The sequence below is a fragment of the Bicyclus anynana genome, chromosome 11 (assembly GCF_947172395.1).
Source record: "Bicyclus anynana chromosome 11, ilBicAnyn1.1, whole genome shotgun sequence".
Classification (NCBI taxonomy): domain Eukaryota; kingdom Metazoa; phylum Arthropoda; class Insecta; order Lepidoptera; family Nymphalidae; genus Bicyclus; species Bicyclus anynana.
In genome coordinates this window covers 11085405-11100600 of record NC_069093.1, presented here as the reverse complement: position 1 = coordinate 11100600, position 15196 = coordinate 11085405, and the positions used below count along the sequence as shown (strand labels likewise).

General features: G+C 36.1%; 1 protein-coding gene and 1 non-coding gene across 3 annotated transcripts in view; both read left to right on the top strand.

Moving 5' to 3' along the window:
* Window positions 1-201: 201 nt before the first annotated feature.
* Trnae-uuc (transfer RNA glutamic acid (anticodon UUC)) lies at window positions 202-273 on the top strand. Its single transcript has one exon. It is a non-coding gene; the product is annotated as a tRNA-Glu (tRNA).
* A 12457-nt stretch (window positions 274-12730) lies between these two features.
* The window catches only part of LOC112049054 (G protein-activated inward rectifier potassium channel 3), a 55475-nt gene continuing 53009 nt past the window's right edge, over window positions 12731-15196 (top strand). For both annotated transcript variants that reach the window (XM_024086799.2, XM_024086798.2), the window contains exon 1: window positions 12731-13134. The gene's annotated coding sequence lies outside the window, so the exon portion shown is untranslated. The remainder of the gene's footprint in view (window positions 13135-15196) is intronic.

Genomic DNA, 15196 nt, shown 5'->3' with positions numbered 1-15196 from the left:
CAGTAATTCATTTTTTTCAGAACGTAAAACTCGTAATAGTCTATGAGACAAAAAAAGGAAAAGTTCTAATACTTTTTCCAGAGTGTTCTTTTTCATACATTTTCCTAAAACCTTTATTAGTTTCTCATTTATTACAGGTCGTAATTTTAGAATTGTAATATACCTATTGATAAATTTAATAAATTAACCACTTTTGCCATCTCCCGTATGGTCTAGTGGCTAGGATACCTGGCTTTCACCCAGGAGGCTCGGGTTCGATTCCCGGTACGGGAAACTCTTTTTATTCATTTTAACTTTCAGTCAATTTTGTTGCCAGAAAATTCATCATTCAACACTGATAACATTTTTAAATTATTTACGCGCTTCAATAATATGAAACTATTTTTGTAACCCAAATAAAATATCGTTGTTACCTATTTAATTAATCGTCTAATCTAAATAGTAAAAAAATAGCTTAGTTATAAAATACTGCTCTAATCTGAAGTTATTTTGAAAAGCCATCATACAACATTTCTCAAAATACAATGAGTTCAGTTGTAAGCACGTTATATTTTTAACCGACTTCCAAAAAGGAGGAGGTTCTACGTTCGGCTGTATGTATGTTTTTTTTTTTTTTTTTTTTTAACCGACTTCTTTATGTATGTCCAGCGATAATTCCGTCAATAATGGACCGATTTTGAAAATTCTTTTTTTGTTTTGTAGGGTTTACTTCCAGGGTGGTCCCATTTTTTTCATGTCAGGATCTGATGATGGCATCCTGGAGAAATTGAAGGGAACTTTCGAAAGTTGTAGAGACAGCTAGTACGTTTGTTAGTGTTTCCATAAGGTATTTTAAACCACTACAACTTTATGAAGGTTTGGAGTTGGTCTGATGATGGAGCCGAAACACAGACGATGGAACTCGTCAAGGATTTACAGCAGTCACCTTTTGTTTGAGCTTGATTAATTTGTATTGATGAGTACTTTCCACCTAGATGGATTGTGACTGTATTAAGGGTCTGATGATGAAGACGAGGGACAGTGAAAAGAACTCCTCGACGGTTCACAGTAGCTACCGTGTGTTTGGACTTGATAAATTTGTATTGATGAGAACTTTCCACCTAGAAGGATTGTGACTGTATTAAGGGTCTGGTGATGAAGACGAGGGACAGTGAAGAGAACTCCTCGACGGTTCACAGTAGCTACCTTGTGTTTGGACTTGATAAATTTGTATTGATGAGAACTTTCCACCTAGATGGATTGCGACTGTATTAAGGGTCTGGTGATGAAGACGAAGCACAGTGAAGAGAACTCCTCGACGGCTCACAGTAGCTACCTTGTGTTTGGACTTGATAATTTTGTATTGATAAGAACTTTCCACTTAGATAGGTTGTGACTGTACACACGCAGTGGGTATGCTAACACTAAAAATAAAAAAATAAAAATTTTAATAAAAAAAATTCAACCGACTTCCAACTTAAAAAATAACTTTAACTAAAAAGCAAAAAATAACATCCTACCTATGTGCTACCTTCTGATCAGTTTGAAGGCGGTGCCAAGCCAGTGTCGTGTTTTAATTAAAACAGCTTTAATGCTGGAATAACCACAGAATTTTTGTAGTTTAAACGTATTTTATTATATTTATTAAACAAATGTTATGAATTATGACTGTGTTATTTTTACACGAAACATTTGTTTTAATTTTAATAACAAATATTTGACTTGTGTTATTTCTGTTGCAGCAGTACACACATTAGTTTCCCGAAGTAATGTTTGCATCGGCGATTGTAGGAGGTTTTAGTCCTTAAGGACGCACCAGCGCCGGTGCCGGTAAATTTTAAAATGAAGCGAGACTCAATTATGGCGCCTCTCCTGTTTGTTCCTAATAATATGGAGATACCTATACCAAATTATGAGTGTAAAGTAAGAATGGAACGCGGAGATCTCGACCATACTCTGGAATGACCAATTGAAAATCAGGCGCAGTACCGTTTACGGTTGAGGAGGATTATCATTTAGGCGCTCTCTAGGATTTGGCGCCTGGATACCTGGATATCATTCATGAGGATTTCCTCCTACTATAATAAAAAAAAAAATACAAACATTGGTACCTAGTTAGGTAAGTAATCACTACATAGTGTAAAACAAAGTCTCTTTCTCTGTCCCTATGTATGCTTAAATCTTTAAAACTACGCAACAGATTTTGATTTTTGCGGTTTTTTTAAATAGATAGAGTGATTGAAGAGAAAGGTGTATAATGACATACATGGTTCCCGTGGGATTTGTGATGACTATCAGTCAGTAACTAATCCACGCTATTACCACGAGTCAACAACTGGCATATAATCCAGCGAACCAATCAAAAAACAAAATTATAAATGACCGAACTATGAATTTATTAAAAAGAAAGTATGAACTACAGAAGATCAAACCTAAAACTAGAAGTATGAAAAATGAGTTAAGCGCTCTTTACAAACTTACTAGCAAATATCTCAAAGCAGACTATGAAGAACATAGAAAAAATATAATAGAAAAACACCTAATAAGTAATAGCAGCATAAAAAAGGCCTACAAGGAACTCAGAACTCACAAATCATGGATTACGAGCTTACACGACTCTACTAATATGGTCCATAATCGAAGAGATATACTTAAAATAGCGACAGCTTTCTATAAAAAACTATACAGCGAGAGTCGTGTAGAAAACGTTACGCACACGAACGATATAGCCTATAATGAAGAGCCATCGCATACTGAATATATTCCCTTCGATATAACTGAAATTTTAAGCGAAATAAAAAAGCTGAAAAATGATAAAAGTCCTGGTTCTGACAAAGTATCAAACGAAGCAATAAAAACTGCGGGCTTATGTCTAGCATGCCCCCTGACAAAATTATTTAATGAAATTATAGTGAAAGGTGTCGCCCCCAGACAGTGGACAGAATCTACAATAATACTGCTATACAAAAAGGGAAACCCACACAACATTTCCAACTACCGTCCAATAAGCATACTACCATGTCTTTATAAGCTCTTCGCCTCTCTCATAGAGAAAAGAATAAAAGGAACAATAGAGTCGAGTCAGCCAATAGAGCAAGCAGGCTTTAGATCTGGATTTTTTACAATAGACAACATACACGCAATCGAAATATTGATAGAAAAATTCCAAGAATACCGGAAGCCGCTCTACATAGGCTTTATTGATTACAAAAAAGCGTTCGACAGCTTGACTTACCAGGCTATATGGAAAACATTGCTAAACTTAAATATAAACCAAGAATACATAAAAATACTCAAACATCTTTACGAAAATAGCACAAGTAAGATCCAACTAGAATCAACAGGTCCACCATTTGCTATTAAACGCGGTGTAAAACAAGGTGACCCCCTATCTCCGAAAATTTTCATAGCCGTGCTCGAGTCAGCCCTAAGCACTCTACAATGGAAAAGTCTTGGAATATACATTCGAGGAAAGTACTTGAGCCATCTGAGATTTGCCGACGATATAGCCATTTTCTCAGAAAGTAGTGCGCAAATGAACCTCATGGTGAATTCACTGAACGAAGCAAGCAAAAAAGCAGGATTAGAAATAAATTTTAGTAAATCAAAAATAATGACTAACCATATAGAAACTCCAATAACAGTAGAAAACACGCAACTGGAATTCATAAATAAATATATATATTTAGGCAAACAAATATCCTTTCAAAATGATAGGAACGAAGAAGAAATAGAAAGGAGAATTAAATTTGCGTGGAACAAATTTTGGAGTATGAAAGACGTATTGAAAAGCCAAATGCCTTTGAAGCTGAAAAGTAAAATAATGAACACCTGCATCCTACCTACTTTAACTTACGGCTGCCAGACTTGGAAATTTACCAAGAAGGCTAAAACAATGATTAGGACTTGCCAAAGAGCTATGGAACGAAGCATAACTAATATCAAAAAAATTCACAAAATCCGTCACTCCATCATCAGGCAGAAAACAAAAATAATCGACGCCCTAACCTTCGCACTTAAAGCCAAATGGAAATGGGCCGGACATGTCGCTCGACTCACAGATGACCGTTGGACTGTCAGAATAACGAAATGGCCGGGACCTAAAGGATCACGAGGCAGAGGCAGACCACGTTATCGGTGGGTCGACGACATCGTGAATTTTACCGGCAAAAACTGGCTACTGAAGGCAAAAGACCGATCAAAATGGCAGCACCTGGAGGAGGCCTTCACCGTCAAGGGTTCTTCTTTTAAATAAAAGGGAAGATATAATAAATAAACATTTTAAAATTGTAAAATTACTTAATTTTATCAATTAAAAAATTCAAATACTTATTACCTAATCAATTGTAAATAAGAAGAAATAAAAGGCTTTTTTATTTTTATTTTTTTATTTTTATTATTTATTTATTTATCAGTCAGTGGACATTCGAATTCGGTCCGGGGCATGCACCTCCAACTTGTCAGTAATGTGCATTTTAAGAAATCTATCACGTGTCACAAACAGTGAAGGGAAAACATGTTGAGGAAATCTGCATATAACTGAGAATTTGTCGTGTTAGTGAAATCGTGCGATAATTAATGTTTTGTGGTAGGGCAGTAGGTGAGTGTTAATACATTCTGAAAAGTGCCTTTAAACCTACACCCAAGTCACAAGTCCTGGGACCTGCTCGAGATGTTTCCTCTACCACAAAGTGATGGTATATAGTCGCTGCTATGTCGCGTTATAATACTGCTTGGCTATCTTAATTCTCTCATTTATTTATTAGTTCTTTTTTTTTAAATTTTAACAATGTAAATATAAATATAAAATACAAAACACTATTAAGTATTTATAAAAAAAATCAACCCTTCCGCTGCGGGACATTTGAGTGCCCAAGCAACCGGTGGTCAGGACTCCAGAGTGAGGAACCTCCTCACAATACGCGCCGTCTCAAGAATCACTGCCTTTTGTATCCGACCAACAGTTAAGCGAAAGCTTCTTAAGGTGTTGGTCGAAGCTTTTCGCTATAAAACCATTGACTGAAACAATAATAGTTGACTCCACAACATGGCGGTAATCTCGTGAGCAAGGTCCAAGTAATTTGATACTTTTTCCTTTTCGGCTTTAACCAGATTATCGTCATGTGGAACAGTGATATCAATAATTATTGCACGACGCACTGACCGATCGACTACTTAGCTAATATTGTTACAAGACTGTATTTCTTTAAATAAGGCGATCTTTTACAGGTAAACGCTTTCAAGCGATCCATTAATATGTCATCCGTATGGAATCGGTAATAATAATGATTATTATTGATATCAAGCCCGGAAAATTGCATTCACGTGGAGCCAACACGAGTGCATTAAATATAAATTGCAGTATCACGACCTAGTTTATAATGGCGTCTTGCATCAGGCTGGTACGAGTACCTTTACCTATTAAATGAATAACAAATTAATTACACTACTCTCGAATGAGTTTTATGTGAAGATGGAGAATTATTTCCAACTAGCAACTCATTCCGGCGTAGCAATAGGTAAGTACAATAAATTTTCTACTAACACAATAAACTACAGGTTCAAACCTGGATAAAATGAAATATTATGGAATAAGGAAAATGGATAATCTATTTTAATAAGGATTTTGATGATCAAATTTCTTTTATTAAAGACATTAAGCCTTTTTGGTCTAGTAGTTCGGGTTACAAACTTGGGGCCGAATCCTGGATCGGGCTGCGAAGTAATGAGCTTTTCTTCTTTCCAAGAAATTCTCTGTAAAAATTCGTAGCCTGTAGTTTTCGTTAAAACGATCCCGTGCCACGGAGCGCAAGTAAAGCAGTTGAAGTATTGGTAATAACCAAGTGACCCACATTGAAGCAGTGTATTTTTCTTTTTTCGGATTGTGTAAGTGCTGTAGGCTCTTATGGTACCTCAGCCGCGTCACCGGGAGTTTTGGGTGAGCGAGAAGAGATGGGCGGAACGTTTCTCTAAGGGCGGCAAGTCCAAGTTCCATAACGTCTGGCCTGCGGTAGAAGGCCTGGCCCAATAATGGACTTTGAAAATTTACCGATATTGGTTATGATGAGTGTGTTTTAAAATTTTATAACTACTAACATAACTATACAGAGTGCTCGGGAGTATTTCCCATAACTTCAAGGTGTTGACGAGTTCACATAAAGGAGTCGCACTGCATAACTAATATTTTTTTAATAAAAAATATTTTTTTTTTATGTTTTCGTACAAAGTAATTCAAATAATTCCGACTATCCACGTAACACACGCCTATTTAAAAATACGTACCTAACACTTGCCTATGGGAATGATATTTGTTATCGACAGGTCACGTGACCAAGTTATCTATTGAATTTATTCCCATACATTTTTTTTTGTTTTTGATATTTTTAGAAAGAGAATTAATGTGCCACATGGCTAGGTCGTTATCGCCTGACATTGACAGCAGACGGCAGTTAACATGATGACTGTCTTCCGAAACAATCATCATTTTCATTGTGATAATCAGCAAAAGCAATATGAAAATTCTTCAACAATTTTCGTGTTAAACCTCTTTTTGTGAAAGACACTTCACAAAAAATACTACTTTTACAATTTGGAGTGAGAATTTCTGGGTGTAAACTAGTAATTTTTAGTAAAATTGTTAATAATTAAGGGTCACTGTACCTTTATTATAATAAGTAAAAAATATAGACGCTATTGGTGGTATTGCGAGTATGTCCTTTATTCCAAATTTCCGAAAGTTGAAAAGAATATAAAATATTATTTCCTTTAAAAGAGTTCGTGTGAACAATCATTTTTCTTAGAACTGCTTAATTATTTGGGTGGTGGTATAATTAGACAATGATTTATCACCTTTTTTTATTATTAATCCGTTTAAGATTCATTCGATACGTTTCGTCGCTTACAAACCACGAAGGTTCAAAAAAAGTTTAACATTACAAAACATTACTTTTGGTGTTCTTGCCATAACTTCCGAAACGGATTTTCTTGTAACTTTACCAAGTGGATTGGGTATAGAGCCCAGATACTATTACACTGCTGAACCGATATTAACAAAGCATAGATAAGAATCACCGCCAGAAAATTGCCTTTCAATTTAAAAAAAACCGCGTCGAAATCGGCCCATCCGTTTGAGTTCTACGATGCCATTGACAGACGCATCGACGTCCAATCATAATACCCCTCCTTTTTACATCGGGGCGTCAAATATAGACTTTTATGAGAAGCTAAAAAAGGTAATAATATTGTCAAGAATTAATTGTTTTGATACTGAGTTGAAACTTTTTAGAGGTTACCCACGTGTTGTTTGCATCATCAAATAAATCCAAGCGAAAAGTTCATTGCTTTGATTTCCATCCCGTTGTGCTATTTCTGTATCCATTTCCACAAATTTTACAGGTTCACGCGCACTCATTTGGCGAGGAAAGGGGTTATTATAAGATTCCAGCAATTTTTTTTACATATATTTGTATAGTAAGTATATTATATAAAATTCTCATATCACAATGTTCGTTCCCATACTCCTCCGAAACGGCTTGACCGATTCTTATGAAATTTTTTATAGCCCTAAGTGATAAGAGTTGTCAACCCTAACATATTTTTCTACACTCCCATACAAAGGATTCGTAATAATACGTAGTAGAAAAGTTCTAGAAAAGCAAAACAATTGATTGACGTTAGTGTAGGGGTATAGGGTAAGGTAGGGGTAGGGTAGGGGCAGGGTCAAAGCGAAGCTTGACTCATTCCCGCTGGAATGACTAAGTGACAACCGCTCTCCATGGTTCGCTCCACGAATGTGCTAGGAGAGCCACACTACGAAGGTGGATTCCGAAGGGTGTGGGTTCGAATCCGGTCTGGGGCATGCAACTCCAACTTTTCACTTGTGTGCATTGTAAGAAATTGAATAGGTACCACGTGTCTCAAACGGTGAAGGAAACGATCGTGTGGAGACCTGCATTGGAGAATTTTCTTAATTTTCTGCGTGTGTGAAGTCTGCCAATCCGCATTGGGCCAGCGTGGTGGACTATTGGCCTAACCCCTTAATTCTGAGAGGAAACTCGAGCACTAATTAAATTGTTCTGTACTTCTGTGTTGCGGGTTCATCAATTGCTCATTTTACGTTAAAACGTATTATAAATTAAATAATTAGGTCATGGGCAGGTCAAATGAAATGAAATTGTTGCACATACAGTTAACGGCTATTTAGCCTAGCGGTTAAAGTAAACCTACCTCTCAAGTATTCAGTACCTGAACGACACATACTGAGTTATATGCGTAGCTTAGCTGATTACAATTCTCCACGCATTGTTCGGAAAGGAAAACATCTTGAGATAATAAAAAAAATTCAACCGACTTCCAACTCAAAAAATAACTTTAACTAAAAAGCAAAAAATAACATCCTACCTATGTGCTACCTTCTGATCAGTTTGAAGGCGGTGCCAAGCCAGTGATCTTTTAATTAAATACGTTTGAACTACAAAATTTCTGTGGTTATTCCAGAAACAGCTTTAATTAAAACACGACACTGGCTTGGCACCGCCTTCAAACTGATCAGAAGGTAGCACATAGGTAGGATGTTATTTTTTGCTTTTTAGTTAAAGTTATTTTTTGAGTTGGAAGTCAGTTGAATTTTTTTTATTAAAATTTTTATTTTTTTATTTTTAGTGTTAGCATACCCACTGCGTGTGTACAGTCACAACCTATGTAAGTGGAAAGTTCTTATCAATACAAAATTATCAAGTCCAAACACAAGGTAGCTACTGTGAGCCGTCGAGGAGTTCTCTTCACTGTGCTTCGTCTTCATCACCAGACCCTTAATACAGTCGCAATCCATCTAGGTGGAAAGTTTTCATCAATACAAATTTATCAAGTCCAAACACAAGGTAGCTACTGTGAACCGTCGAGGAGTTCTCTTCACTGTCCCTCGTCTTCATCATCAGACCCTTAGTACAGTCACAATCCATCTAGGTGGTAAGTTCTCATCAATACAAATTTATCAAGTCCAAACACAAGGTAGCTACTGTGAACCGTCGAGGAGTTCTCTTCACTGTCCCTCGTCTTCATCACCAGACCCTTAATACAGTCACAACCCATATAGGTGGAAAGTACTCATCAATACAAATTAATCAAGCCCAAACAAAAGGTGACTGCTGTAAATCCTTGACGAGTTCCATCGTCTGTGTTTCGGCTCCATCATCAGACCAACTCCAAACCTTCATAAAGTTGTAGTGGTTTAAAATACCTTATGGAAACACTAACAAACGTACTAGCCTTTTCTACAACTTTCGAAAGTTCCCTTCAATTTCTCCAGGATGCCATCATCAGATCCTGACATGAAAAAAATGGGACCACCCTGGAAGTAAACCCTACAAAACAAAAAAAGAATTTTCAAAATCGGTCCATAATTGACGGAATTATCGCTGGACATACATAAAAAAAAAAAAAAAAAAAAAAAAACATACATACAGCCGAACGTAGAACCTCCTCCTTTTTGGAAGTCGGTTAAAAATCTACACAATAGCTCAAGGGAAATTCTGCGATTTGGTGATATGCTAACTTGTGTTTTTATGGAGTAGATTGTGTAAAATGTAAAATCCCCACGGATTATTTGTTTATCCATACTAATATTATAAATGCGAAAGTATGACTGTCTGTGTATCTGATACCTTTTTACGACTAAACCGATTTAGATAAAATTTGGTATGGATAAATTGGACATTGTAGCAGAACATTAATAGAGCCGTGATAGCCTAGTGGATATGACCTCTGACTCCGATTCCCGAGGGTTTGGGTTCGAATCCGGTCCGGAGCATGCACCTCCAACTTTTAAGTTGTGTGCATTTTAAGAAATTAAATATCACGTGTCTCAAACGGTGAAGGAAAACATCGCGAGGAAACCTGCATATCAGAGAATTTTCTTAATTCTATGCGTGATGTGAAGACTGCCAATCCGCATTGGGCCAGCGTGGTGGACTATTGGCCTAAACCCTCTCATTCTGAGAGGAGACTCGAGCTCAGCAGTGAGCCAAATATGGGTTGATAACGAAGCAGAACATTGGCTACTTTTTATTTCTAAAATCTAAAAATCAACGGTTCCCACGGGATTTGTTAAACACAGAATTTCACGTGATTTTACATAAATCGTGAAATTTTTTAATTTTATTTAACCCCTATGGGATTAAATAGGGCTCAAATTTTTTGTATGAAAGTTTTCAAGTGATAAACTCGGTTTGTTTCTTCTTTCAAGTATACCTACCTACGTCTTGGTTATTATGAAAAAATATTGTTACATAGAAAAAGTCAAAATATGGACATCCCCCTCAAAAAAAATATTTTTGGCTTCAGTATTGATTATATAATGCCCAAAATTTTCAAAATATCTTCAATGTGTAGAATTTGACCTGTTACAGTTTTATTATAAGTAGGTATAGATATGAGATATGAGAGCCGTGATAGCCCAGTGGATATGACCTCTGCCTCCGATTCCGGAGGGCGTGGGTTCGAATCCAGTCCGGGGCATGCACCTCCAACTTTTCAGTTGTGTGCATTTTAAGAAATTAAATATAACGTGTCTCAATCGGTGAAGGAAAACATCGTGAGGAAACCTGCATACCAGAGAATTTTCTTAATTCTCTGCGTGATGTGAAGTCTGCCAATCCGCATTGGGCCAGCGTGGTGGACTATTGGCCTAAACCCTCTCATTCTGAGAGGAGACTCGAGCTCAGCAGGTTGATGACGAAGGTATAGATATAGATAGATTGCCGTAGTCTTCAAAATGGGACCTAAGCGGCTTCATTGAGGGTTTAGGGTGAGTGCCAGTAATTAAATAAATAATACAGTGAGTTAATATTTTATGCATTTCGTTCAAACAGATTGTAGATTAGTTATAACTACGTACTGCATAAGATTAGAATTTATAGTTGGCATTTAACTGAAACCTTGAGATTTACTGAGCGAATGACATCACCATCTGTAATTAAATCACATACCTAAATAATTATACCAACTTAAAGCAATTAAAATTTTTCAGTTTTCGAAAAATCAGACCAAAGTTGTTAATTTTATAAAATATAACTTTAGCGTCATCAAGTCACGTCATCAATAAACTACTTGTAATAGTAATGATTATGTGCATAATAATCTATACTAATATTATAAATGAGAAAGTAAGTCTGTCATGTCTGTCTGTCTGTTACCTTTTCACGGCTAAACGGCTGAGCCGATCAAGATGAATTTTGGTATAATGGTAAATGGGACCTTGGAGCAAAACATAGGGTACTTTTTGATTCTATAATAAAAATAGAAGGGGGTTAAATAGGGGTTAAAAGTTTGTATGAAAAGTCCTTTTTTTAGAATTAAAATTTTAAAAATTTGTTCAAAAATCATAAAAAAAAACACAAAATATAATGTGATTCAAAAATTTCTAAAATTCAACCCCTAAAGTGGTGAAATGGGAGTTGAAAGTTTACATTGATCACCACGCGGACGAAGTCACGGGCGTCCGTTAGTTAATTAATACGTAAGAATAGTTATTACATTATTGTCGCGTCTGTTAACGTATTTAGTAGGAAAAATATACATAAATTTTTTTCTTCAAAATTCTTATTTTTCATGTACATAAAAACATTGATATTTTAAATACATAAAAAATGATTGTGATACATTCAAAATTCATTTATTGCAATTAGGGTAAGTTTACAATTTTATTTTTTGAAATGTCAGGATTATGTGATAATTAAATATAATCTAATGGTGGTAGTAATAGTCGAAAACTTAAAATTAAACTTATGAGGGTTCCAAACGCGCCTTGGTCCAAAAAGAGCCCACAACAAACTCAGCCAAGTAAACCTTGGCTTAGTTTGTTGTGGGCTTTTTTTTGTTTACCACCATTTTACAAACTTATTTAAACTAAGCACACAGTCGTATAATAAATACAGTTTAACGCCAAGCTTTTTTTTGCATTGACAAACAAATATTGATAGCCACATATTCTCCTGCAAGGTATGCGTACGACCTGAAGCTATGTAGCCGGGACCTCTACAATTTTATTCCAAATTCTAACTACAGTTCGTTTCATGTAGGATGGTGCGAGTGACAGATCGTTTCACTCTTGAAAATTTGCCGCGATTCATGATAATAGTACATATCATGAACGTCATACAGGCGACAGGCGATGGTAGTACAATAAAGATAGATTTTGATGGCCTCTGTGGCGCAGTAGTACGTGCGGTAAACTTACAAGACCGAGAACTTGGGTTCGATCCCCAGCTGGGCCGTCTGAGGTTTTCTTAATTGGTCCAGGTCGGGCTGGTGGGAGGCCGGGGCTAGTTACCACCCTACCGGCAAAGACGTATCGACAAGTGATTTAGCTTTCCGGCACGATGTCGTGTCGGAACCGAATGGTGTGTTGATTTTCATCCTCTTTCGAACAAGTCAGCCCGCATACCATCAGGTGAGATTGTAGTCAAGGGCTAATTTGTAAAGAATAAAAACTAAAAAAAAACACCAGTTCAGTGGCATTAAACGGACATCGAAAAGCGTAATAGGACCAACTCTTTTGCATGAACCGCCAACGCCGCGGAGGTAAGGTGTTTAATCATTGGGGAAACGAGCACTGCCGTCACACGATTTCGCCAGAATCCATTGGAAACGTTAGATAACAGTTCCTTTTAAACGTTCCACGGGCCTTCGATCATCGCACCTCGCCGTATTTATTTTTTAACGGCCGCGAATATACATGTATATGACTTTACGCCATTCAACCAGTCACTGTTCAGCCAACGCACGGCGAGCATACGCCACGCGCGCGAATCCGCCATTCCCGCGTCCAATTCAAATATCGAATCGCGAATTTAAAACCACACGTTCCGTTTCCCGCCTTGCGTTCCATACAAACATGCCTAAGAAAAAATAAATTAACAGCATTTTAACTAGTTTTTTTTTTTAATAATTTGTGAACTGATGTGCTAAACTGTGAAATCGTGCTGATGACATTGCGGCCCGCATAGTGCTGATTGTATCTGTGATAAACGTTGTGAAACTTTCCTATTTTAAGGTGTTAAGACTTTTATTTTTAACATTTTTTTTGTTAAGTTTCGTGAAATTCCATTTCGCGAAACGCTGTAATAAACGATCTTTATGATAGGTCCATATATGAAGGTGAGTAATTATGTTGTTTATATTCATATAGCTCGTAGTGCCGGTAATTTATTTTATTAGTCAGCCAGTTTTCGGTATGACGTAGTCACTATTCATACGTTTTGGGAGCAAAAAACCAGGTCACTCAGCCTCTATCATTTATACTGTGAACGATTGATTAGGTTTATAATAATATATATTGATTATTGGTATATAGATTAAATGATTTATCGAAATGTAACTTGTATTGCAATTTAATAGTATGTAGAGGAAAAGATTATGCGACCTAACAGGTCACAACAGTCCCCCTTCGATGATAGTAATAACGCCTTTTTATATCAAGACATGTCATCATAAAATTCATAAATAAAGTCTCAAAAACAAAGTGGCCATGCCACTATGGTACCTTTTCTTTAACCAGCGAATATTCTAACCTAACTTTTCGGACATGTTGCAAACAGCTGTTAGAATTTCAGTAAGGCCGGTCGGTAAAGTCGTTAGTTAACTGCTACTAATTTATGATTACATGTTTTCCTTAAACTACTTTATATACATATATAAATATATATGTACCTACGTTTATAATTAATGCACAGCATAGAGCCTGGTAGAGCATAGAGATAGATATTATTTTAGATTTACCTATCCACCTACTTGCATAGTCATTTTTTTAAAACGCGTTGGTTGGTAGGTAGGTACATCTATTTTTACGATCACAAAGTATAGGTTAACTGCTTTATATTTAAATATAACCCCTATGATACAATAGCGCAAAGCTGAATATAAAATTTGAGATAATTTATATTTTCAGCTTGATATCAAATAACTATTCTTGTTGGCTAAATTTATGGGTAATTTAACTTGCCATTTTGCCTAACGAGGTTGAGGGGTTTGGATTTTTTAAAATAAGCGTTACATTTGCTAGCTAATTAGGTATCATTCATAGTAGATTAGTTACCGACAAAACTGTACCCACATAATGTATTCCGTTCCGGTATCGTGTAACGTAAAAGGTCGTAAATATTTCAAAAAAAAGATGATACTTATGCAAGCTACTGACTTTCAGTTTTAAGTGTACAGTCGAACTGTTCACCTAAATCGTCCGTCAGTTTTAACTGTACAGTTTTTGATGATTTTGATTGAAATTTCGATTTGATAAAACTGTACAGTCTGTAGTGCAGGTTACATACAAATACTGTGTTTCAATCTACAAATTAAACTTTACATTACACTAAAAGAAAAAGAACTAATAAACGATACTTTTAAGTATATTTATATTTTCATTAGGGATGCCCTATAGAAGACTTCACTTTCGAATTTAAACAGATAACCAAACGAAAATAACAAAACAGTTTTTCTAATAAGACAGATCGGTAACAAGGTGCAAATTATTACACGAACTACAGACTAGCAGTTTTTACTATACAGTTGAACTGTTCAGTTAAATCTTGTCCGTGTTCAGTGTCCATCAGTTTTGACTGTACAGTTTCTTAGATTTCGATTAGATATTAGATAGAAAACTGTACAGTCAAAACTGCGCAGTTAAAACTGAAGGTCTTTAGCCCAGGTCATATTAATTTTAACTGTTTTGCACGTTAAATGAAACATACCTAAAGGTAATTTTATTAAAGTTCGGCCTTGTGGTTTTTATAAATTTACTTAGACACATTATAGGTATTTAGTTCTCACATCTGACCTAAATGTAGGTACCTCGTGCGATATTCCACATAATTTATCATAATTTGAAGGCGAGCACACAACGGCGTGAAAGTTTATATAGTTCTTTATTTTTATTTAAATAACATTTTTATCTACTACTTTTCTATTTTTACTAAAAGTAGGTGACCAACGACCATTGTAATGGTGCATATCGGTACCTATTGCATTTCATTTTTGTGGTTCCTACACGGCCTCGTAATGAAACGGTAAATGGCTTATATGGTATGGTGTGGTATAGTGGTATAATATATTTAACTACTGCTAGAGTGGTAACTAGCCACGGCCGAAGCTGACCCTCAAACAGATAATAATACAATATAAAATCCTCCATGAACCCGACCTGGGTTCAGTGATCCGCCCGTTT